The sequence below is a fragment of the Mesoplodon densirostris genome, chromosome X, assembly GCF_025265405.1.
Source record: "Mesoplodon densirostris isolate mMesDen1 chromosome X, mMesDen1 primary haplotype, whole genome shotgun sequence".
NCBI lineage: Eukaryota > Metazoa > Chordata > Mammalia > Artiodactyla > Ziphiidae > Mesoplodon > Mesoplodon densirostris.
Window position 1 is genome coordinate 84,415,325 of NC_082681.1, and position 26,175 is coordinate 84,441,499.

The following is a 26,175-nucleotide window of genomic DNA, read 5'->3' on the forward strand; positions in this document are numbered from 1 at the left end:
TAACAGAGAGGTGAGGACAAACATAAGCTTAAGGCTATGCACTCAGAGTCCTTCTCTCTCTCTCTCTTAATTCCCCTGGATCAGCAGCCCAAGCACTAGGCTAGCTGTGTTCTTTACACAAACAAGAAAATAAACAGAAGAATATACTCTTGTCTCCCCAAGGGGAAGAGGTCCTCTTGGTATAATATGGCTGAGAGTAGAAACTGCAGCAGTAGAGAAGACTTGCTTTTAACCATCCTCAATCTTCTACCTACTTCTTGGAAACAAAAGCTAGGGTTTGGTTTAAAGAAGAGAAGATACATTAATGAGGCACTTATCGTGTGCTGAGCAGTGGGGAGGACATTTCAATACCTAACAAGAACTTTTAAGGGTAGCAATGAGGAAATTTAGGGTCTAAGGAGTTATCTAAAAGTCACACAATTTGTTGATGGTGGGACTGGGATTTGTGCCCCGGTCCTGTGAGTCCAAGGTCCACCTTCTTTCCACCAGCCTGACCTGTAACCTTCTCAGTCCCTAGCTGTGACCAGGCAAACCCGAGGAAGGAGATGGATTTTAAGATTCATATCACCCCTGCACCTCAGTGGTCAGACTAGACAGCTTGAGAGAGTGGGTGTGTAATAATAAACAGTGGTAATATGGCATCTTGCCAATATAAAGTGCCTGGGAATATTTATTATTAATCAGACAAATGGACCACAGTGAGAGGGAAGAGAGTTTCTCTCTGGCTTTTCCTCTTAGTAGTAAGGCTGGAAGCTTTTTGAGAGCTTCCCCCAGCCAGCCATTATCAATTCAGTTTGAGCCAGTGCCATCTTGGAATGTGAAATTAGCCCTGCAGAGAGGGTCTCCCAGTGGAGTCACTAGCTCCCAGCCCTACCCCCAGCAGCCAGTGACCAGCAACCACAACTATGTGTCCTGTCTGCCTATGGGGCCCAGAGAGAAAACAGCCCGCTGAGCACACGGCCCTTCCTTCTGTGAACAACCCACAATTCAAACTCGATACACTTAGAAGGAAACTATCCATCTGTCCATCCTACCCATGCCTCCAGCAGTGACCAGATGCCTGCTGGGTGCCCGGTTCTATGTGAGGCTCTGCAAGGGGTACTCACCCTCTTCCTCCACAGGAGCTCTCCTTCCCAACCGCTCTGTGTTTGTTGGTGGTTTTGCTGTTAGCACCGTCCTTTGTATGCATGATGTCATCATCTTTCTCTCCTCTGCCTTCCCCCCTACCATCGGATCACCAGGCCCTGCTCTCTGTCTGTCTGTCCTTCACAGCTTCTCTCCCTCCCATCTCTGCTGCCAGTGCCCTAGGTCAGCCCTCAGCGGCTCTCCCTGGTCTCCCTGACTCCAGGCTGCCCCACCCAGGCCATCCTCCACATGGTCACCATGGTGATCTTCAGAAATGCAGCCTTCACCTGTGCTCAAACATGTCAGATGACCCCCTCCACCCAACACACACACACTTAACCTTTGCAGGCTTCTCTTGCTCCCACAGCTCCTCAGCACAGCCTTTCCGCTTGAGCCAGGCTACTCTCACCGCATGCACACAGCCCAGTGTGCTCGCTCTTGTCTCTGCACAAAGCCTTCCCTTGATCTCTCCTGCCCTCCTTGTGCTCTCTGCCTCCCCCCAGCTCCTGTAGTGCCCAGGTCTGCAGTGCTCATCTGGCCTCCCGCCCACATTCTGCTTTGTCTTGTCAGCTGCTGCTTTTTTTTTTCTTTTCCTCCATTCCAGGCTGGGCTGTAGTTGTCCCCCAGAAGGGATCACACTTTGTGTTCCATGCAGAAGGAGCACAGCACACTTCCAGGCATATCTTTAGAGCTCAGGATAGATTGCTCAACTAAAGAGAGGGATCTACTATTCTCATGTCCAACCCTAGAGGCCTATCAACTGGTATTATGTCCAGATTCTCTGAAGGCCCAAGTTCCCCCTTATACTGCCTCAAATTCTCCTGTTAGGACACAAGACCAATGAATAGAGCCTTCTATTCCTATCTCATTACTCCTCCCCCCATTCACAGCTCTATTTGGGTGGGTGGGTTGGGGTGTGTGTGTGTGCATGTGCCAGCTCTACTACCAGTCTATCTTAGGGAAACACTCTATTTTTCACAAAGAGGCATCTACATGGACATTTACTACAATACTATAATAATAAAAAGAAACAACCTAAATGTTCATCACTATGGGACTGATTATATACATGGTATAGCCATACAACAGGATGTTATTCAGCCTTTTAAAAGTATGAACTACTATGAAAAGACTTCTTTTAAAATCTATTCTGAAATCACAGAACAGTGTGAATAGTATGATACCATTTATGAATTAAAATATCTATGTTTTTATAAATATGTTTGTAAGTCCCCAGAAAAGGGGAAAGATGCACATGAAATTGATACTAGTTGTTACCTCTGGAACGGGGACTGGGATTTTAGAGGAGAGTAAAGTGAGAATTTTTCCTTCTTAATATATACATTTCTATACTATTTGATTTTTTCAGTGAGCCTGAAAGAAAGAAAGAAAGAAAGAAAGAAAGAAAGAAAGAAAGAAAGGTGAGTAGGAGGAGGAAGAAGAGAAGGAAGAAAAAAATCTGGGAGGGAATGTGGATAGGTTGGGCAACAGAGTCAGGATCCAAAAAGTTTATGACAAACCCAAATGATGGTTAAAGCTTAAAAGGATAACAGATGTAAAGGTTGTGCTTGGGTCCAAATAATCAACCTTGTGAGGAAAAGATGGGAAAGATGTGACTTAGCAGCAGTATGGCTAAAAAGACCTCTGAGGTTTTACTTGTTAATAAACTATGTGAATGTTAGCAGTGAGCTGTGGCTGCCAGGAGAGTTAATTCAAACTCAGAAGGCTAAATTTTAGGGGGAAGGGGACAGTCCTGCCTTTTGCTTGCCTGGTCTGAGCCCATCTGATGACTGTATCCTGCTGTGCACCCCTCTTTAAGGGGGAGACACACACACTGGGGTATATGTCCATGTGAGCTAGCTGGGGAGGGAGCTGGGCCCAGGACACATGAATAGTTGGAGGATCTGAGGTTGCTTGACCTTGGGAAGATTCAAGGGGATGTTGTCTATGTCTTTGGACTGCTAAATGTCCACCTTAAGAAAGAAGGAACAGACGGGCTCCATATGACCCCAAAGGGCAGAGCTCAGAGAAAGCTATGATGGATGCAAGGAAGAAGGTCCTTATGGTCATATCTGTCTAAAACTGGAAATGGCCACTCAGTGAATACTGAAGTGATAATTAGAAGTGTGTGAGCAAAGGTTGGATGACTACACACTGTAGGTGGTTGAAGAGGAGATTGCTATACTCTGAGAGTCTATGAAACCAGCATGTTAAAAACCTTCAAGTGAAAACAGGGCTATTTTCAAATCATTATTTCATTTACTCCTAAGAAAAGCTTAGGTAGACTTAGGTAGACAGAGTAGGTATCAATCCTTATTTGACAGGTAAGGTAACTGAAATTCAAAAAAGTTAGGGCACTTGGCCATGATCACACTACAAGTAAGGACTTGAAATTAAGCCATTTGACTTTATTATTCATCCATCCATTTTTTAAATTCATTCAGAAAATGTGTGTGTGTGTGTGTGTGTGTGTGTGTGTGCTTACTATACGCAAGGCACTGTACTAAGCCCCAGGGATATAGACATGAAAAGATGGAAGAAATCCCCACTCTCACAGAGCTCATTGCCCGGTGGGAGAGACAGAGAAGAAACATAGAAATAATGTGTTCTTTCCACTACTCCCCACATCCTAAGTGTTGAGGTATGGGGATCAAAGGTTTCATCTCATCAGGGTCAATTGAAATCATTGGCCCGTCATGGAAAGCTCCTATGCTCTGTAAAAGGAGGCCATAGGTGAGTGGAAAAGGAACAGAAGGAAGGATAACTCGTGGGTTTGAACAGACTCTTCCCCTCATTACTGAGGCCTCCATAAAAGTGCTGCTCAGCACCTTCTGCTGGTGGCTTTATGCATCTATATATGTATTAAGCCATTTGACGTTATTATTCATCCATCCATTTTATTCATTCAGAAAATGTGAATGCATATTTGTAGCATATAGAGATAGGCATATATGCAGCAAGATAGCAGCATGAATTTTTGTATGTGTATGGGAGAGAGAAAGAAAGTGCCACTTAGAATGCAGCCTGAGATAGTATAAAAGAGCACTGAATTTGAAGCCAGAAGACCAGGTTTTAGCTTCAGTTTTGCCATTTACTAGTTCGATAAATTTAGGCAAATCAATTGATTAACCCCAAGCCTCAGTTTCCTCATCTGTAAAAATTGAGGTAATAATAATTGATACCTTCCAGGATTGTTGTCAAGAAGATATATAAGGTTGAACATGAGAAGTATTTTGCAAACCATAAGGTACTTGCAGTGGAAAAAGGATGATCATAGCTGTGTTTATTTGGGGTAGAAATGCATGTTCCAGGGTTTTCCTGGGTCCAGATGTGCCTCTGTTTGGTCATATGTGTATTGTCTATATGCTCCCATACTTGCCTGTTTATGCGTTTGCATGTATGTGTGTGTATTTCCAAGTCAGTGACATGTAGGTTCATCCTCCTGAAATACTTTTACTTTCCTTAATCCCTAGTCGCAGACCAGAAAACATTCTAACATTCTTTTACCTGAGAAATGTAGGTCTCAAACATCCCTAACTATATTTTGAGAGCCCTTCCCCTTCTTCCCACCGCCCCCCAATGCACTGGGTATGTTCAACCCAGCCATGTGTATACATGCAGATGAGAGCTCATATGTGGATGTTTCTCAATGGGGAAAATGCAGGGCCTTCCCCTGGGTTGGACATGCCTTTCAGAACCAGACACATCATGTGCTCCTGAACCTCCCCAGTGGCTCTAGATGATGTGCTGCTGGTGGATGTAATGCCTCAGGGGAAAAAGAGGAGCTGTTCTCCACTTCCCCTCACACAAATACCACTCCCCAACCCTTTCAGCCTCCCCTTCTCCAAGGCTTTGAAATTGGGGGCTTGAGAAGTCTGGCTCTACTTTCCTCAGATCAACAAAGCCTCAAATGTACTGCCAGATGTCCCAAGACCTCTGGTCAATTATTCTGAGTGTCAGAATGTTTGGGAGAAAAGAGAGAGCCCTGTGTTTAACTCATAGAAACACTGAATCTTAGAACTGGCCCGGTCCTTCATCACTTCCTAATCCCACCTCTCTCACATCCTTGTGAAAGGATGAAAACAGAAATCAGAATCCTGAAATATCACACCTTTAACGTCATCTAGGGTACATGTCCCCATTTTATATGTGAGGACATAAAGACAAAGAGAAGCAAATGAACTTGCTCAGGGAAAATCTTAGTTCTCCTGAGTCCCAGGCCAGTGCTCTTTCTGCTGGATCTCCGAACTCAAGAGCAATAAGGATCAAGCAAGTTAGTACTGTTGCTTTTGGGATATCTCCTGGAAATAGAAGCTGAGTGGTTCTTGGGGAGGGGAATAAAGGTACAGAAGCATGCTGGTGAGTCTCTCTGCCAAGAACAAACCTGGACAAATTACCTACCATGGCTCAGCGGAGTATCTGACACCCAGGAAAAATGTGGGCTCTCTTGTCTAGCAGCTGATCTGGAAACTGAGTAGGTCTTATTCCTCCTGTGACATAAATTCCAGATCTCCAGCCAAAGCTCCTGACGTCAAGGATTGTGGCTTGCATTCTCTCCTCGTCTCCCAGAACTTGTCCAACTTCAGGCCGCCTGATTGATGATGCTTGCCATTGAGATGAGATCATCCTGGCTTCCTGGGCAAAAGCCTCTGTCTGGATCTACCCACTGGCTGGATGTGTCCTTGAGCTGCAAGTACACCAGCCCTTTGGTGCTCCACATTCTGATTGTCCCCATCTTCTAGGGAGTTGAATCAGCACAGTACACTGCAGGGCTCATGGGGTTGCCTGCTGGTCTAGGGGGGCTGCTTCTCATCCTTATGGCTCTGACCTCATAGACTACATGGAGAGTGGAGGTGGAGGTAATGAAACCCCTTCACCTGATCGCATTTATTTGATTTACTTCTGTGAGGTATTCTTCTCCTACTTGAGCTCTTCCACTCTTTAGGAAAGGCTGGACTTGGGCTACTTCCACTTACCATTCAGTGTCATACTTTTTCAACTTTGGGGTCTTTGCAGATGCCTTTCCTTCTGCCTGAAACACTCTTCCTGGAACACTCTTCCTCTAGCTATCTGCATAGCTGGCTCCTACCTTTCCTTTAGGTCTCAGCTTAAATATAATTCCTTTCTTTGTCCATCCTTTCTAAAGTAGAATGCCTTCTGTCCCCACCTCCCCCCCCAAAAAACCCTTTATTCTCAGAGATTTGTTTCCTCAGCACTTACTATAGTTTGCAATAATGTACTTTAACTATGTATTTACTTATTTAATGTCTACCTCTCTGCAGCAGGCAGAATAACAGAATAATGCCCCCCCAAAGATGTCCACATCCTAATCACCAGAACCTGTGAATATGTTATATTTTATGACAAAGATGAATTAAGGTTGCAGATAGAATTAAGGCTGCTAATCAGCTGACATTGAGATGGGGAGATTATCCTGGATTATCCAGGTGAGCCCAATGTCATCACAAGGGTCCTTATAAGTGGAAGAGTGGAAGAGGAAGGCACGAAAAGATGTCAGAGTGATGTGATGAGGATTCAACCTGCCATTGCTGACTTTGAAGATGGAGGAAGGGATCACAAGTCAAGGAATGCAGACAGTCTCAAGAAACTGGAAAAGACAAGAAAACGGATTCTCCTCCAGAGTCTCAGAAAGGAATGTGACCCTGCTGACCCATTTTAGATTTCTGACCTCCAGACTGTAAGAGAATAAGCTAGTGTTGCTTTAAGTCTTTAAGTTTGTACTAATTTGTTATAGTAGCCATAGAAAACTATTAAACTCCCCGTTAGACCATAATTTTGATGAGGGCAGGAACTAGGTTCTGCTTACCATCGTAGCCCCAGCATGCAGTATAGTGTCTGGCACAGAGTAGGATCTCAATTAATATTGGTTAGTTTTGATAATGAATGGAGCCTGGGCATGCCTTATGCCCTACAAACCCTCCCTCCATAATGCCCCTCAGTGTGGGGTGGCCTTCTCTTCAAGGGGCTGAGCCCAAAGAAAGGCCAATAACTTCCCAGCCAGTGTTTGGTAGGAGAAAGAAGCTAGAAGCCCGGAAACACTTATATCTTTTATTTCTCAGAAAAGGAAGCCTGTGAACTTTATATCAGCCACCTGTCTATCCACACAGGAATGTACAGATGTTCTTTTTCACACTTTCTTATACACAGATGCTGATTTTCATCCAAGAACCTTTTCTGGAGCTCCTGCTATCTGCCATGTGCAATGTTAGCAATGATGCTCATATGTTATTTGTGGATGGTGGTGGTTATAGTCTGTTTTCCCACATGTTATCTCATTTATTATTATTATATTATTATCTCATTTATTCCTTGTTTTGACAAGGTAGAGATTCCCAGCCCTACTATGAAAAGGCTCAGAGAAGGTATGAGCCCTGCCCAAAACCACACAGCCAGAGTATAAGAGCTGAAACTAGAGTCCAGCTCACCAGACACTAGACCCAGTAATAATTTTATTTTTTTAACTACTGCCTACCTCCACCATTCCTTTGTACACAATATCCCATATGCTGGACCTACCTTATTTCTTCCCTTAGACTACATCCTGAACATTCCACCATCTCCCTGCTGAAGTGATACACCCTGCCTTTTAGCAAGCACTTTTTCTTCATTTTCCCTCTAGTGAAAGAAAAGAGTTAAGTAGAAATGTCATAGGATTTGGCATCCTGGCCTAGGTGTGAGTGCTCCTTTGGTGACTTATGAACAGTGTGATTTTTGGCACTTTCTCTCTGTCCACAGCCAGGCCCTATACCTTTCATTTCCAGACTCATCTCTCCCTTTAAATGCAGCTGGATTTCTCTATCAGGCTGGTGTCTTCTTTGCCCATGCCCACCCCAACCCCCACTACACACACACACATAAACACACACACACACACACACACACACACACAAATGCCCAACAACAGTAAATACAATCTAAATTGAGTGTTTATTATGTATCAGATACCTTGCTAAGTACTAGATATGCATTATTATCTCATTTAGTCCTCAAAACCACCTCAAATCATTAATATTATTATCTTTGTGTTATAGATGAGGAAGCTGAAGCTGAGAGAGGTTTAAGTAAGTTGCCCAAGGTCATTGGCACCTGAAGATGAGAGGATATAAGCCCAGATGCTCTGACGCAGGACACACACTTTTAACTACTGCACTCACTTGGTTATTCTATATTCACACACACATACACACCCTGTATATTCACACCTTAGAGACATTCTTCTAGCTACTCCTTCCTCCTGGAAAGTGGGGATGGGGTGGGGGAGTAATGATAGTGCATCAGACAGAAGGAACAAGATCTATAAAGTGAAGAAAGCAAGAGAGATCGCAGAAATTTAGAAACCTGCAAGCAGATTGATAAGGCTGGAGCACTAGGTCATGTGTCAAGAGGCTCCACGTTACAGATTCCTCTAACTCAACACTTCCAAAAGTTGGATTCCTCTTATCTTCCCTCTCAAACCTGTCTTCCTTCAGAAACCTAAGAGTCATTCTTAACATCTCTTTCTTCTTCACCCCTACCATTTCAGCCCATTGCCAAGTCCTATCAATGGGCCTCATAAATAGCTCTCAAATCTGTCCACTTCTCCCCATCTCTACTGTTACTACCCTGGTTCCAGCTGAGTCAAATGGACAACTGTAGCAGGTTCCTAACTGATCTCCCCACATCCTTTCTGGCTCTGCTCCAATCTATTCTCCACAAAGCAGTCAGAGGAAACTTTTCAATATGCAAATAGGATCCTGTCACTCTCTAGTTTAAAAACCTTCAGTGGCTTCTTCCCTTAGCTCTTATGATGAAGAACAGAATCTTTGTCATGGCCTTTAAAAGCCCTTTATGGTCTGGTTCCTGCCTGCCTCTACAGCCTCTCAACCAACTCTCCCTCTTGCTATTTGCATCCCAGTTACAGTGGAGTTCTCTTTCTGTTTCTAAAATGTATCATGCTTCCTCCAATCTATCCCCTACAAAGACCTTTGCATACTACTTGTTCTGCAGGGGTCACATACTTCCCCACACTCACAATTTACCTAGTTAACACCAACCTATTCCTTCTTTTAGACCAAATACCACTTCTTGTGGAACTTTCTAAAACTTAGGCCCCCTGCCATATGTCCTCAGAGAACTAGCCACCCTTCGTCCAGAGAACTGACCACAGTTTGTAAGTATACATTCATTTGAGCCTTGAGTTGATTAATGTCTGTCTCCGCAAATAGACTGTAAGTTCCATGAGGGCAAGAACAGTATATATTTTTGATCAGTATTGAATGCCAGTGCCTAGAACAGTATTTAGCACATAGTATAATTGGTACTCAATAAGTACAAATAAATGAAAGGTGGTAAGTTTCCAAAGGGGCTTGCAACACACGCTAAGGGTCTTTAATGTTATCCTCAGGGCAATGAGGAACTGCTGATGGTTTTAAAGCAGGGGGATGACTTGATCAGGATTTGCTTTTAGAAAGAATAATGTTACAGGCCAGAGGAAGACAGATTGGAGGGGATGAGATAGGGGTGTGAGATATAGAACTCAGTTTGGAAGCTATTGTAATAGTTCAGGTGAAAATAATGAGGATCTGAAATATTTTATCTCCTGTGGGCCAACCATCTGTCAACTCATCCAGTTCTCAATTTGTCCCATAAATGATCTGAGGTAACTCACCACAGAAATGCAATAGAATTATAAAATAAATAAATACAATTTTTAAATCAGGATGACAGACATTAGAATCAGAAGACAAAATTGAGGAACCTTGTTGATCGTGAGAGAGGATAAATTAGTAAGAATAGAGGACAGATATGGAAGCCACTAAGGCTGACACAGTTGAGCTGTGAATTTGGCTCTGAGCATCCTGTACTCCATATGAAAAGGGAGACGTGATCAGTCACAGAATTTTCTTTGTGGAATGGGAAAAGTCATATTCATTTTTCAGTACTGGACTAGGATGGTAGTTTTAGGAACAGAGAGAAGAGGATACATTACAGAGAAATTAAAGAGGTAGAATTACTAGGACTCAGTGATTAGAAGCTCTAGAAGAGGACCAATTTGTGGGGCAAGAAGATGAAGTTTTTGGACACGGTGAGTTTGAGGTATCCATGAACCATCAAGTGGAGAGGCCCAGGAGGAAGCTGAGCAGCCTTATCTCAATGTTTCCTCCCGCATTCTCCGTCCTCCCTATAACCCCACCATGCATTTCCTCTATGCTGGAGCCGCACCTAATCATCCCTAGGTCAGTTCAAAGCTCTGTTCCTTCGAGCCTATTGTTCCCTCAGTTTTATAATCTTTCTCCCCCTGACCAACCCCTATCAACCTTTACATCTCAAGCCATATGTCATTTTCCCTGGGAAGCTGCCCACCCCCACCACAGGTACTGCCTTCCTTCTCTGTGTTACCACTATGCTTTGGACACCCAGCTCTCCCACTGTCCTATAATTACTTTTGTCTGCCTTCCTCATTAGACTGTCAGTGAATGAACATGCTTCAGGAAAACTCCATGGGGGAGAAAGAAAGAGAACCTTGTGCTATAGGGAACGGAATTGAAGGGATCATTACATGAAGCCCAGAATACATATGGGGAACACTCCCCCAATGCAGATTGGAACAAGAACCAGAGCAGAGATCTTGGGGGATGCATTTCCAGGGAACAGAATTGCCAGGGGTAGAGAGGCCCAGGGCCCCTGGGCCCCTTGTCCTGGAGCAACCTAGGAAGCACACTCTTTGAGAGACAGCCTGAAGGCCAGCCAGCTTGGGCCCAGAGTCTATCTGGCTCAGCCTAGACTCAGCCCACACAGGGGAGGGTGAGGCTGAACCTCCACAAAGGAGCTGGGCCTCCTCCCAGTCCAGTATCCCAGGGATGAGTCAGGGCTAGGTGTCATTCCATTACTCAGCAACTTGGGCCAGGAAAGTGAGTGTCTTGTTCTGAGATTGAGGATAACACTAACTATCACATTGTTTTTGTTAATCCCTCTCTATTTGCCCTGGAGTTAAAAGTGGTTAAAGAGAGTTAAATATCTGACACAAGGGTAAAACCCTTCAATGGTGTTCTGACATCTACAGGCTAAAGTTCAAACTTCTTAGTAGGAATTTATATGACCAGCCTCATCTGTCCAGCTACCAATCACCTTGCTTTCTAGTCACACCCACCATTGGACTGGACTGAAGAACCATGTTTTCTGAATCTTCTGGGCCATTGGGTCTGCTTTTCCCACTGCCTAAAATGCCCTTTCCCTGATGGCTTCCCACACACACACACACACCCCTGTTTACCTGAAGAACTATTACTTTTCTTCGATTCTCATCTCATCTCATCTGAGAGGCCCTTCCTGACCATAGCCACTTCCCCAAGCTGAATTTGGTTCCCCTGCCTTGAACTCCTATAGTCCCTTGAGCTTCCTTTTCTCTTTGTACTCAGACAATGTTTATGGGAAAAATTAAATACAGTGCCCTCATAAAGGACATATGGGCTTATGAGAGTCAGGGAGGTGGTTGGACAATGTTATGTAACTCTGGAATGAAGGGGCTGGGCATCAAGATGTGCTGAGTTTGAATCCCAGCTCTGGCATTAATAAGCTGTATGATCTTGATCAACAGTTACTTTACCCCCTAGGCCTCTGTCTCTCCATCTGTTTAATGGTGGGATAGGACTGAAAGGTGTCAGTGGTCCTTTCCACCTCTGATATCCTAGAATTTTTTAAATGTTGAAAGAAGAGGTTAAGAAAACCATGGGAGAGAAGAAAAGGATAAATGAGAGCCAGCCAATCACCACAATGGACATTACAGATTTGACTGGCAAGAATCTTATGACCTTTACGGCCTGGCAGGTAGTGCTTATTATTTAGAACATTCCATCCAGTACTGTATGCAGTGCTTTACAGATCACTGAGCCCTTTCACTAATGTTATTCCATTTTATAGTAGCCAGTGAGAGAGTCAGCATAAACATTCAAAGACTATTCCTGATTCACAGAAGAGAAAACTGAGGGAGAAAAAGAAGTGGTTGTCCCAATCTGTGCTCAAATAAATGACTGAAGGTTTAAATACTTGCAGTCACACTGTGGTGGCCACCCTTTCTGATTTGCTGGGGATGTGGGAAATCAGAAAAGTTTTAAAATCAGAAAAGTCCCAGGAAAACCAGAAAGTTTGGTCATCTACACAAGTAACTAGCCCTCCTGCCTTTAATCACCCTTGAGGCAAGGGGCTGTAGCTGGGGGGCAGAGGGGTAGTACTGTCCCTTCCACATGAATCTGCACTACTGAGAACCAGAAGGCTGATCTAGCCCTGTCTGTTCTCCCCCAAACTAGATTATATCTGACTGGGCTTCTCTTAACTTGGTTCACAGCCCTGGCTGCACATTAGAATCACTTGGGAAGACTTGCAAAAATAACTATGTTTGAACCCCACCCTAGACCAATTAAATCAGAATCTTCTGGCTTGAGTGAAATCTGGGCATCAGTATTTTTAAAAACTCTCTGGGTGATTCCAATGTGCAGCCAGGCCTAGAAGCTACTGAGTCTAGCTGTTCTAAGCTTTAACTGCACTGTAGATTGGGCCCCTGGATAGAAAAATTCCTCCCCAAAGGCCTCCTCCCCTCTTCTGCCTTAGCTTCCCAGCATACAAAACTTCTCTAGATACTCTCAGAAGAGGCTTTCTGCAGAATGCAGAAGCCCTTCCCTACCCCTCCCCTTTTCCTGGCAGCTTAAGGTGATCCCCTTCCCGGAATTATTGGCATTTCTGCAAAGGAACTTTGGAAAGCATTCAAGATTCAAAGGACAAAGCACTATGGTGAAAAATCAGACATTGGGGAGGTCTCTTAAAACAAGGGGATCCGCCTAGTGCCCTTGGAATCACACCACCTAGGTAACCGCCTACCTATTCAGCCTAACAATGGAACCAATTTAAACTCTCTGACCCAGAAGGAGGGAAGGGCTGTAGGAGTTCCAATCTCCTTGCTGGAAGCCCTGTAGTCTCCACAGGTCAGATGCTGTAGGAGAAGGAAAGGGCTAATGGGGAAGAGAGACCAGGAGAGGTAAGGGGAGATCTCTCCAAGGGACTGGGGGTGGGAAGCCAGGCTGACTGTGGTCTTTGCTCTAACTCAACGCAGGTCCCACCAGTCTTTATTCCCAGGGGCTCCTGCCCTTGCCTTACCCATCCGTCTCAGGCAGGCAATGCAGGTCCACATTTGTCAAGTGTGAGACTCAAAAGCTAGAGGGGAACTGACTTGGAAACCATCTAACTGACTTCCTGACCCTCTTCTTACTTACCTCCAGTGGTGAGAAGCTCACTTCCCATACCTAGCTGGACAGCCTACTCAATCACAAGAGAATTAGAGCATTTAAAAAGTTTCTTTTATTTAAGCCAGAATCAGTTTCCCTGGAATTTTTATCCTCTCTGGCTCCAGCACCTTCACTTATTTCCCTGAGTTGGGTCCCTTCTAACCTACTTACTTCCCTCTGGATAGACCTCAATTTGTCATTTGTCATTTGTCTGTGTGCCTGTTAACAAACCATGCCCAAAGCTGGAGCCAGGAGGACTCTGCCCAAGGTGTAGCTGAACTTCTTCTAGAAACGATATTTCTCTTAATATAGTCCAGGATATATATATATTTGTGTTGTCTTGCACAATGGTCAGAAGGCTCATGTGTTTCTGAAGAAGGAAATAAACTACTTTTAAAGCTAATATATGTGTGTGTGTGTGTGTGTGTGTGTACACACACACACACACACACACCCCAACTATAATTTACACTCTCTACATGATGATTTATAATTTGCTTTTTTTCACTCAAAAGTATTTCATGGGCATCCTTTTATGTCAACTAATATAAATCTATTTCACTATTTTAAGTGGCTGTATAGTGTTTCATTGCATGGATGTACCATAGTTTATTTAAGCATTCTGCTATCTAAGGACACTTGGGTTATTTTAAATTTTGTATTATCAAACAACATTGTAATGGATAAACTTATGCATATATCTCTACACACTGGTCCACATTTATTTCTCAGTGAGTCAAAGGGTAAGCAAATTTTAAATTTTGATACATGTTGCCAAATAATCTTCAGAGAGATTGTTCTAACTTTCATTTCCATGAGCAGTGCATGCAAGTACTTTTATCCCCACATGCCCACCAACACTGGGTATCAATCATTTTAATCTTTGCCAATATGCTAGGCAAAAAGAAAATTCCTTCATCTTTATCTTCATTTATATAATTACTAGTGAGGTTGAGCATCTTTTCATGTTAAGCTAGTCATATATTTCTTATTTTGTGAATTGACTCATATCCTTTGTTCAATTTTTCCTGAGGTGTTCTCTTTTTATCATTGATTTAGAAAATTTCCTTATAATTAAGGATATCACCCCCTTATATGTCAAATATCTTTCAAATATGTCATCAGTTTTTCCTTTGTCTTTTGACTTTAATTTTTCACAACGCAATTTTTTTTTCTGTTGTCAACCTTATCAATATTTGTTTTGTTATTTCTGTCTTGTCCTGCCAAGTTTATAAAAATATTAATCCATATTTACTTCCAATACATTTAAGCCCTCATTCTGGCTACTATACCGTTCTTCTGCCTTCCATCAGAACTCAGCATCTGGCACCTGCTTTCCTTTGCTTCCTGCTGGAGATTAAACCTAGTAAACTGAGAAATGCTAATAGCCGCCTATGTGTTCTCAGGCTCCCAGATATACTGTCCTAACATGTTGATAGGGAATTCTTGGAAGCAAGTGCTACCCCACAAAAATACCATGCTAATGGAGTAATTTTGAGAACTAAGACAGGTAGGTGAAGGAAATGATTTGAAGGCAGCAGGTTCAGGGAGGTATGTAGTGGAAATAGTGGAAATAATACCAAGTTTAAAGTTAGACAAATCTGCATTTGGGATCTCAGCACTAGCTGTATGTTGTGGCCAAATCATATTCTCTCTCTGAGACCCAGTTTCCGCATCCATAAAATGAGAAGACTACCATGTGTTCTTTATGTTTATCGCCTGTTTGCCCTCTGTGTCCTCCCCCTCTGGTCTCATTCACTGTACACTCCCAGCACCCAGCACAGTACCTGACAGATAGTAGATGCTCAATAAGCTGTTTTAATTTCTACCTGTAGGCATGTGTTAATGTTTTTTTTTTTTGAGGGGGATACAGATGTTGGGAGAGGGGAAAGAGAGAATGTCAGGTTGTGAGAATATGGAGAGTGGCAGGGAGTTTAAACATTCCAAAGGGAAACATGGCAAGTAAGAGAATAATTTAGAAAGGTAAGTGGGGACTAACAAACAGGCTTAGGCTTACATGTCAAACTAATGGATTTTGGATTTTATCCAATAGGTACTGGGGAGCTAGTGAAGGCTTTAAGCAGGTGTGACACACTCCTGCAATCCCACCCCAACCCCAAATTACGATAGGTTTCTCTGGCCAGTATGGAGGCTAGATTGCCCAGAGAGAGTCTAGAAGCCACAAAAACAAGCTATTGCAACAATCCATGACAGATATAGTAAACTAGGGCACAGGTGATGGAAATGGATCTAAGAGATTTTTTCTCCCTTCCTTTTTGAGAAATATCAATAGTGCCCTCTCCAGTCTTCCCCATATATACATATTGAGGGAGCAAGACCAGCTGACTTCTAGGATACCTTCCAGATAGGATACTTTGGCATCTTGGGGTTTGAGGTGCTTTATTCACCTCCATTGTGCTCCCTGAGTGTCTCATCATGTGTTGCGACTACTCCCCTCTCTCTCCATGACACTCCACTCTGGGGCAGTGTTACTATTGTTTTCTCAGGCCCGGTGAGAGCTCAGGAAGGATAGAAGGCAGGCCTTAGTTCTTCTATCATCAATGAATCCTCTGACAACCCAGGCTGAATGGAGGGGGTAGGAGTCTTCTGGGATATTTTGAAAGCTTCCAAAAATAGCCTCAAGGCCTCAGTTAGAGAGCACAGGGCCAGGACACTGACTGAACACTGGAACTCACAGTTTTTGCCAAGTTCCCACCCCAGCCTCCATCCTATTACTGAGTAAACCAGTTTTCCCTCCTGCTTTAGTTTTCTCCTTGGAGGGCCCCACCCAAGCCTGAAAAGTTCAAATTTAGCCTTAAGTCTCCATCCCTAACTCCTCTGGAGAAAAAGCCCAGGGTATAGCAACTTAACCTCTTTAAAAGTCCCTGTGGGCTCTGTGATGGGAAAGAAAATAAGACAAAGATAGGGAGATGATGAGACCAAGACACACATCCACAGAGGTCAAGAAGCAAAGGAAGAAACACTGGAATATGAGGAAAATAGGGAAGGAAAGACAGAATGACAAGGAGAGAAATAGAAAGGATAAAATAAAGGAGAAACTGAGTCTGAGAGACTAGGGCAAAGAAAGAGAAAGACTCAGAGATATAACTGAATAGAGAGGGCAAGAAAAAAGCAAAGAGAAAGAGGGAAAAAGATATACATAGTCAGAGACAGGCAGAGAAAAAGGGAGAGTGGGAGCCAGAGAAAAGAGGGAGCCTCAGTTCCTTGTCCTGTCCTAAACTCCTTCATCAAGCCAACAACTTGTAGCTAGAGGCCTGAACTGAGCCCTTGAGGCAGTCCCTACAAAACCCAGTTCCTCAGGGGTGGGAGCTGAGAGGGCCCCCCAGAGACCATGACAGACAGAGAGACCAAGGCAAGCATGGCCGTCAGCACAAGCAGCCCTCATCAGGCACTCACACCCACCATGTACTGCAGATGGGCCAATAAATAGTCACCCTCAAAGCCAGTGCACAAAAAAAATGACCTCTAAAGTGAGAACATTTTCCTATTTGATATTTAAAAACACTTCAAATTAGTTATCATGAGATATCAGAATATTAATGAACTTCTTTACACTGATTTCAATGGCTTATTTTTTTTATTTTGAATTACATATTGGCAGGGCCACCACAATCTGTTCATCATCTGGGACCTTTAAAGGTTTTCACCTGATGTGCCACCATGGCTCTGGGTGTTAGTGTACAGTGATGAAAGGATGTGCTTCCCTTCTGGACCTGTTTGGATACCTCTCTGACTGCCCCTTCTCAGTCATTTTGTCAGAGTCCTTGGATAAGAAGTAGAAACTTTCAAGCCAAAACCTGTCCTTTGGGGGTTGTAAGGACCAGTGGGGAGAAAGCAAAGAGATTTGGCCAAGAAGGTGAAGAAGCGGTGTCTAATCTATTAAGGCATTGGACCACATAGGTTTAAGGCCCAACTCTGCCTCAGAAACACTGTAAACTTGGGCATGTGACTTCATCCTTCTGAAATTCAGCCTCCTTTTTAATAAAACAGAATACCTATCTTGCCAGAGTTCTCATGAGGTTAACAAGAGAATAAGCTATTAGAAACTACAAGTGTGAGAAGAGTTCCTATTATTACAAATAGCTTTAAGGAATGTCAGACCATTAAAGCAAACACACTTCCTGGTAAAAATGAGGCAACCCAGGCTCTCTGAATTTCACTAGGGCAGGAACAGGAAGAGAAAGCAAGAAAGCCTGAAAGAGGCCTGGGGGAAAACAGGGGAAACAGGAGCAGGGGGTTAAAAAATGGAAATCGGAGTTTATTGTCTTAATAAGAACTGAGATGTGATTAATTACATGTCTATGGCCATGTTTGGGCTTTGTTTGGTGATGGGTTAGGGAGGAATTATAAATATGTCTAATATGTAGAGAGCTTTTTATAACAAACCATTGAAAAAGGAGCATGGCCAGCCCATCGGAGACCCAGAAAGTAGCCAGCTCCTTGACATCAGGAGTCTGAGAAAGAAGCCTCAGGAGATAAGGGGCACCATAAAAGTCTCCAACCTGGCCAAATGTCACTCCTGGAGATTCCATGGCTCCCCAGTACCTATGAGGTTAATTCTAAACTCCATTTTGTAGTAAGTCCCTGCTCGATCCCTCACTGTCTCCTCTCCAACCTTTTGGTTGGGGAGGCTTTTCTCCACCCCAATCTCCCTGTCACACAGCCATTTTAAACTTCTGGCCACCATCCCCTATATGTACTCTCTGCCTGAAATGCATCCATGTCACTCCTCCCTTTGCTTAGCTAAACTAACTTGTTCTTCAAAGCTTAGCTAACAATCACCTTTCCTAGGAAATCTTGCCCAACCATCTTCCATCCCCAGTCTGGGATCTCTTAATTTCTGGTTCATGCTTCCTCCATTTAGCAATCTGGGTTGACATTATTTGTGTCCATGTCATTTTCTTCCATAATATAATGACTATTTTGAAGGTGGGGACTATATCATTGACATTTTTGTAATAATAATTATAGCTAGCATTTACCTAGCTATGCCAGACACTTAACACACAAGAACTCTCACATGAACCCCATTGAGGTGGACACTATAAAATAGCTCAGGTCATACAATGAGATATCACTATAAACCCATCAAAATGTCTAAAATAAAAAAATACAGTGACAACACCAAATGCTGATAATGATATGAAGAAACTGATTCACTCATACACTTGCTGCTGGGAATGCAAAATGGTGTAGCTCTGAAATACAGTTTGGCAGTTTCTTTTCTTTTATTTATTTATTTATTTATTTATTTATTTATTTTTGGCTGCATTGGGTCTTCATTGCTGCACGTGGGCTTTCTGTAGTTGTGGTGAATGGGGGCTATTCTTCATTGTGGTGCACGGGTTTCTCATTGTGGTGGCTTCTCTTTGTTGTGGAGCATGGGCTCTAGGCATGTGGGCTTCAGTAGTTGTGGCACGTGGGCTCAGTAGTTGTGGCTTGTGGGCTCTAGAGCTCAGGGTCAGTAGTTGTGGCACACAGGCTTAGTTCCTCCACGGCATGTGGGATCTTCCTGGACCAGGGATCGAACCCATGTCCCCTGCATTGGCAGGCAGATTCTTAACCACTACACCACCAGGGGAGTCCTGGCAGTTTCTTTTTCTTTTTTTTTTTGAATTTTATTTTATTTATTTTTTATACAGCAGGTTCTTATTAGTTATCTATTTCCTACATATTAGTATATATATGTCAATCCCAATCTCCCAATTCATCCCACCACTACTTTCCCCCATTGGTGTCCATATATTTATTCTCTACATCTGTGTCTCTATTTCTGCCTTGCAAACCAGTTCATCTGTACCATTTTTCTAGATTCCACATATATGCATTAATACATGATATTTGTTTTTCTCTTTCTGACTTACTTCACTCCGTATGACAGTCTCTAGGTCCATCCACGTCTCTACAGATGACCCAATTTCTGGCAATTTCTTATAAAACTAAAAATGTAACTACCATATGACCCAGCAATTGCACTCTTGGGCATTTATCCCAGATAAGTGGGAATTTCTGTTCACACAAAAACCTGCACATGAGAGTTCGTAACAGCTTTATTCATAATAGCCCCAAATCGGAAACTACCTAAATGTCCTTCAGTGGGTGAATGTTTGAACAAACATTCATAACATGGTACATCCATAACATGGAATAACACTCAGCAGTAAAAAGGGAATAAACAATTAAAACATACAATATGTACGGACCTCAAAAGATTATGCTGAGTGAAAAAAGTCAATTCCCAAAGCTACATATTGTAAAATTATAGTCACTTAACATTCCTGAAATGACAAAAATTATATATATGGAAAACAGATAAGAGACTGCCAGGGATAAAGAAGAGGGTGGAGGTAGGAGAGTGGTGAATGTGGCTATAATAGGAAAACATGAGGGATCCTTGTAGTAATGGAAATGTTCTGTATTTTGACTGTTTCAATGTCAACATCCTGGTTGTGATATTGTACTATAGTTGTCGGTAACTGAAAAAAAAAAAAACTGCAGAGGATCTCCCTGTCTTAGTTCCTACAACTGCATGTGAATCTACTACTATCTCAAAATTAAGAGTTAATTTTTAAAAAAGGAATAGAGTACTGATACATGTCATGACATGGATGAACTATGTAAAAATTATACTAAGTGAAAGAAGTCAGTAACAAGAGACCACATAATGCATTGTTCTATTTATATGAAATATTAAGAAAAGACAAATCCCTAGAGACAGAAATTGGACTAGTGGTTGCCTAGAGCTGGAGGAGGTGGAAAATGGGAAGTGACTGATAAAGTCACTTTTTATGGTGATGAGAATGTTCAAAATTAAGATAATGGTGGTGTTTGCAAAACTCTGTGATTACTAAAGCCCACTGAATTGTACACTTTAAAAGGTAAAGTTTATGATATATGAATTATATCTCAATAAAGCTATTATTTAAAAAATTATAGATCATGTAGCAAAATAGCAAAGTAGGAAATTCCAAGCTCTCATTTCTCCACAGAGACATCAACAAATAAGTAGAAACTGTTAGAACCAACTTTGTTAGAACTCTGAAAAGCAGTCAAATGTTTCTAGCAATCAAGTGAACACTAAATCAAGAAAAAGGCAACCGGAAATGGTAGGAGAGATTTGTGGTGCATTTGCATGCCCTTGCTCCACCCCTTCCTCAGTATGGTAGCAGTCTTAATGTGGTAAAAGCCCATGCTTCCAGTGTGGGACCCTGGTCCCTGGTTCCAGAGGGAGCAGAGAAGACCTTATTTGCAAAGTATTGTATATGTTTGTTCTAAGTTTCATGAGGTCTACTTGAAGGACTAATGCAAGGAACTTGTCTCTACTTTGCCTAACTTAGAATTCAGACCACACTAACTTTCACCCCAGCTCAGTGCAAACCTGACTAAGTGTTAGATTGCCCCAGCACAGAACCAGTCTGTAAAGACTGGGAGAGGTGTTTCAGGTTTTTCTGAGGGAGGGTGCTTTTCTTTTATTGTTGTTATTTGATTTTGTTTTTAGCTCCTGGCATTCAGGGAAATCTCTATCAAAACACTAGCCAAACGTGAGCTAAAGGAATAGAGACTTCAGAGACCATTCATGACAAGGAATACAATCTTTTCAAAAATAGTTTGGAGTACTCACTAAACATACAGACTACTCCAGCCTTTCAACAATCAACAAAACAGCAAACCCTGGGAAAGGAGGAGAATCTGATTTCCAGAGTTATAACATTATAATATTCAAATGTTCAGTTTTCAACAAAAAAAAATCACAAAATATGCAAAGAAATTGGAAAGTATGGCCCATTCAAAAGGAATAAAATTAATGGACAGAAACTATCCCTAATGAAGTTCAGACATAAGACTTACTAGACAAAGACTTCAAAACAACTGTATTAAATATGTTCAAAGTGCTAGAGGAAAACATGAAGAAAAAAATAAAGAAAATCAGAAGGAAGATGTATCAAAAAGTTTTGAACATCAATAAAGAGATAGAAATTATAAAAAAGAACCAAATGGAAATTCTGGAGCTAAAAAGTATAGTAACTGAAAAAATTCAACAGAGGAATTTAACAGCATATTTAATCAGGGAGAAATAAGAATCAGTGAACTTGAAGGTAGGACAATTGAAATTTATGAAGTGTGAAATTTATCAAGTAGAAAGAAAAAAGAATAATGAAAAGTGAATAGAACCTAAGGGACCTGAAGTAAATCAAGTGGAGTAACATACATATTATGGAAATCTCAGAGGGAGAAATGAGAGACAAAGGGGAAGAAAGAATCCTGGAAGAAATAATATTCAAAAACTTCCCAAATCTAATGCAAGACATGAATTTACAAATCAAGAACCTTAACAAATTCCAACTAGAGTAAATTCAAAGATATCCACACAGAGACACATGATCAAACTGTCAAAAGACAGTATCTTGAAAGCAGTAAGAGAGAAAAGTGATTCATCATGTAAATAAATACAAGGGATTCTGAAGAAGATTAACAGCTGATTTGTCATCAAAAACCATTGAGGATAGAAGATATAGTGATGATATATTTAGAATGCTGAAAGGAAAAAAGCCCTCTCAACCAAGAATTCTGTACCTGGCAAAACTCTTCTTCAAAAACAAGGGCAAAATTGAGGCATTTCTAGATAAACAATAGCTGAGGAAATTTGTTAACACAGGACCTGCCCTGAAAGATAAATGCTAAAGCAAGTCTCTTAGGTTGAAATGAAGGGACACTAGACAGTAACTAGAAGTCATATGAAGAAATAAAGATCTCTGATAAAGGTCCATAGATAGGTAAACATCAAGGCTAATACTTTTAACTCCAATTTTTATTTCCTACATTATTTAAAAGACATATAAAAATAATTATAAAAATAATTATAATATGTTATTGGGCACAAAACATATAAAGTTGTAATTTGTGAAACAGTAACACAAAAGGACTGAGCTGTATAGTAGCAGAGTTTTTGTATGCTATTGAAGTTAAGCTGTTAATAATTCAATTTAGATTGTTATAAACACATAATATGTTATTAACATATAAATATGTTAAACATAATCCCTATGGTAACCACAAAAAAAATCTAAAGTATGTACACATAAGGAAAAGAGAAGGGACTCAAAATGGTTCCCCATGAAAAAAAAATAAACACAAAAGTAGGCAGTAATGGAGAAAATGAGGGACAAAAAAAGAATACAAATAGCAAAAGGGTAAGTAAGCCCTTACTTATCAGTAATTTCCTTAAATGTAAATGGATTAAACTAACTAATCAAGAGGCAGAGATTGATGAAGTGGTTAAAAAACATGACCCAACTATATACTGTCTACAAGAGACTCACTTTGTATCCAAAAAATACAAATAGATTGAAAGTGAAAGGATGGAAAAATATTATCCATTGCAAATAGTAACCAAAAGTAACTGGGTAGCTATATAAATACCAGATAAAATAAAATTTAAGTCACAATATTACAAGACACAAAAAAGGAAATTATATATTGGTAAAGTGTCAATGCAACCAGAATATATAATAATTAGAAACGTATATGCACCAAACAATTGAGTGCCCAAAACATAAAACAAATATTGACAAAATTGAAGGAGAAATAGATAATTGTACAAAAATAGTGGAAAACTCAATAACCCACTTTCAATAATAAATAGCACATCTAGACAGAAGATAAACAAGAAAACAGAAGACTTAAGTAGCACTGTAAACCAACTAGACCTAACAGACATATATAGAACACTACACAACAATGGCTGAATGCATTCTTTTCAAGTGCATGGTGATGCATTCTCCAGGATAAACCATATGTTAAGTCACAAAACAAGCCCCAATAAATTAAAAAAAAAAACCTGAAATCATGCAAAGTGTCTTCTCCAACCACAATGGAATGAAGCTAGAAGACAATAACAAAAGGAAAATGGAAATGATGTAAATATATGGAAATTAAACATCATACTCTTAAATGACAAATGGATCAAAGAATAAATCACAGGGAAAATTAGAACCTATTTAAATATAAATTAAAATAAAAGCACAACATACCAAAATTATTGAGATGAAGTGAAGACAATTATCAGAAGGAAATTTATAGCTGTCAATACCTACATTAAAAAGAAGAGAAATCTATAATCAATACCCTAACTTTACACCTTGAGGAACTATAAAAAAACCCAAAGGTAGCAGAAGGAAAGAACAAGAAAGATTAGAATTGAGACAAGAAAAATAGAGAAAAGAAAACCAATAGAGGGCTTCCCTGGTGGCACAGTGGTTAAGAATCCACCTGCCAATGCAGGGGACACAGGTTCGAGCCCTGGTCCAGGAAGATTCCACATGCCACGGAGCAACTAAGCCCGTGCGCCACAACTACTGAGTCTGCATACCTAGAGCCTGTGCTCCACAACAAGAGAAGCCACGACAATGAGAAGCCTCCACTCTCCACAATTAGAGAGAAGCCCACGTGTAGCAATGAAGACCCAATGCAGCCAAAAATAAATAAATAGGACTTCCTGGTGGTGCAGTGGTTGAGAGTCCGCCTGCTGATGCAGGGGACGCAGGTTTGTACCCCGGTCTGGGAGGATCTGACGTGCTGCGGAGCAGCTGGGCCTGTAAGCCATGGCCACTGAGCCTGCACATCCAGAGCCTGTGCTCCACAACGGGAGAGGCCACAACAGTGAGAGGCCCGTGTAATGCAAAACAAATTTTTTTAATAAATAAATAAATAAAATTTATTTAAAAAAAATAAAGAAAACCAATAGAGAGAATTACTGAAACAAGAAGTTGGTTCTTTGAAAAGATCAACAAAACTAACAAGCCTTAACTAGAATGACAAAGAAAAAGAGAGAGAATGCACATGAAACCAGAGGCAGAAATGACAGTGGGGACATTGCTACTGACTTTACAGAAATAAAAAGGATTATAAGAGAATATTATGAAAAATTATATAACAACAAATTAGATAACTTAGATGAATTGGAAAAATTCCTAGAAACATACAAATTACCTGACTCAAGAAGAAATAGAAAACCTTAACAGACTTATAACAAATAAAGAGATTAAATCAGTAGTCAAAAACCTCCCAAAGGAAAATCCAGGACCAGGTAGCGTCATTGATGAATTCTACCAAATAGTTAAATAAGAATTACCACCATTGGCATTCTTAGATATGACACCAAAACCAAAAAAGAAAAAAAATAGATAATTTGGACTTAATGAAAATTAAAAACTTTTGTGTATCAAAAGACATTATCTATAAACTGAAAAGACAACCTACATAATAAGAGAAAACATTTGCAAATCATATATGTGTTAAGGGCTTAATATCCAGAATATATCAAAAACTCATACAAGTCAACAACAAAAATACAAAAAGTCCAATTTTAAAAATGAGCAAAAGATTTGAATAGAGACAAAGGACATTACATAAAGATCAAGGGATCAATCCAAGAAAATATAATAATTACATATATATATATATATATATATATATATACACACACACACACACACACACACACACACACCCAACATAGGACCACCTAAATATATAAAGCATGTATTAAGAGACATGAAGAGGAAATTGACATTAACACAATAATAGTAGGGAACTTTAACACCCCACTTAAATCAATGGATGGATCATCCAAACAGAAAATCAATAAGGAAAAACTGGCCTTAAATGACACATTAGACCAGGTGCACTTAATAGGTATATATAGAACATTCTATCCAAAAGCAGCAGAATACATATTCTTTTCAAGCATACATGGAACATTCTCCACTATAGATCACATGCTAGGCAACAAAACAAGCCTCAGTAAATTTAAGAAAATTGAATACATATGAAGCATCTTTTCTGATTGCAACACTATGAGACTGGAAATCAACTACAAGAAAAAAAACACAAAAAACAAACACATGGATGCTAAACAAGATATTGCTTTAAACAACCAGTGGATCACTAAAGAAATTTTAAAAAAATACCTGGGGACAAATGAAAAAGAAAAACACAATGATCCAAAAGTCTATGGGATGCAGGAAAAGCAATTCTAAGAGGGAAGATTACAGTGATACAAGCTTACCTCAGGAGAAAAGAAAAATCTCAAATAAACAACATAACCTTATATCTAAAGGAACTAGAAGAACAAACAAAACCTAAAGTTTTAGAAGGAAAGAAATCATAAAGGTCAGAGTATAAATAAATTAATTAGAGACTATAAAAACAATAGAAAAAAATCAATGAAACTCAAAATAGATTAAAGACTTAAGTGTAAGACCAGAAGCCATAAAACTCCTAGAAGAAAACATAGACAGAAAATTCTTTGACATAAATTGTAGCAATTTGGGGGAAGCTATCTCTTTTTTTTTTTTTTTTTTTTTGCGGTATGCGGGCCTCTCACTGCTGTGGCCTCTCCCGTTGTGGAGCACAGGCTCCGGATGCGCAGGCCCAGCGGCCACAGCTCACGGGCCCAGCCGCTCCGCGGCATATGGGATCCTCCCAGACCGGGGCACGAACCCGTATCCCCTGCATCGGCAGGCGGACTCTCAACCACTGCGCCACCAGGGAGGCCCCTGGGGGAAGCTATCTCTTAAGGCAAAGGATACAAATGCAAAAATAAACAAATGGAACCAATTAAACTTAAAAGCTTCTGCACAGCAAAGAAAACCATCAACAAAATGAAAAGACAACCCACAGAATGGGAGAAAATATTTGCAAATGTTACGACCAATAAGGGGTTGATATCCAAAATAAATATACAGCTAAT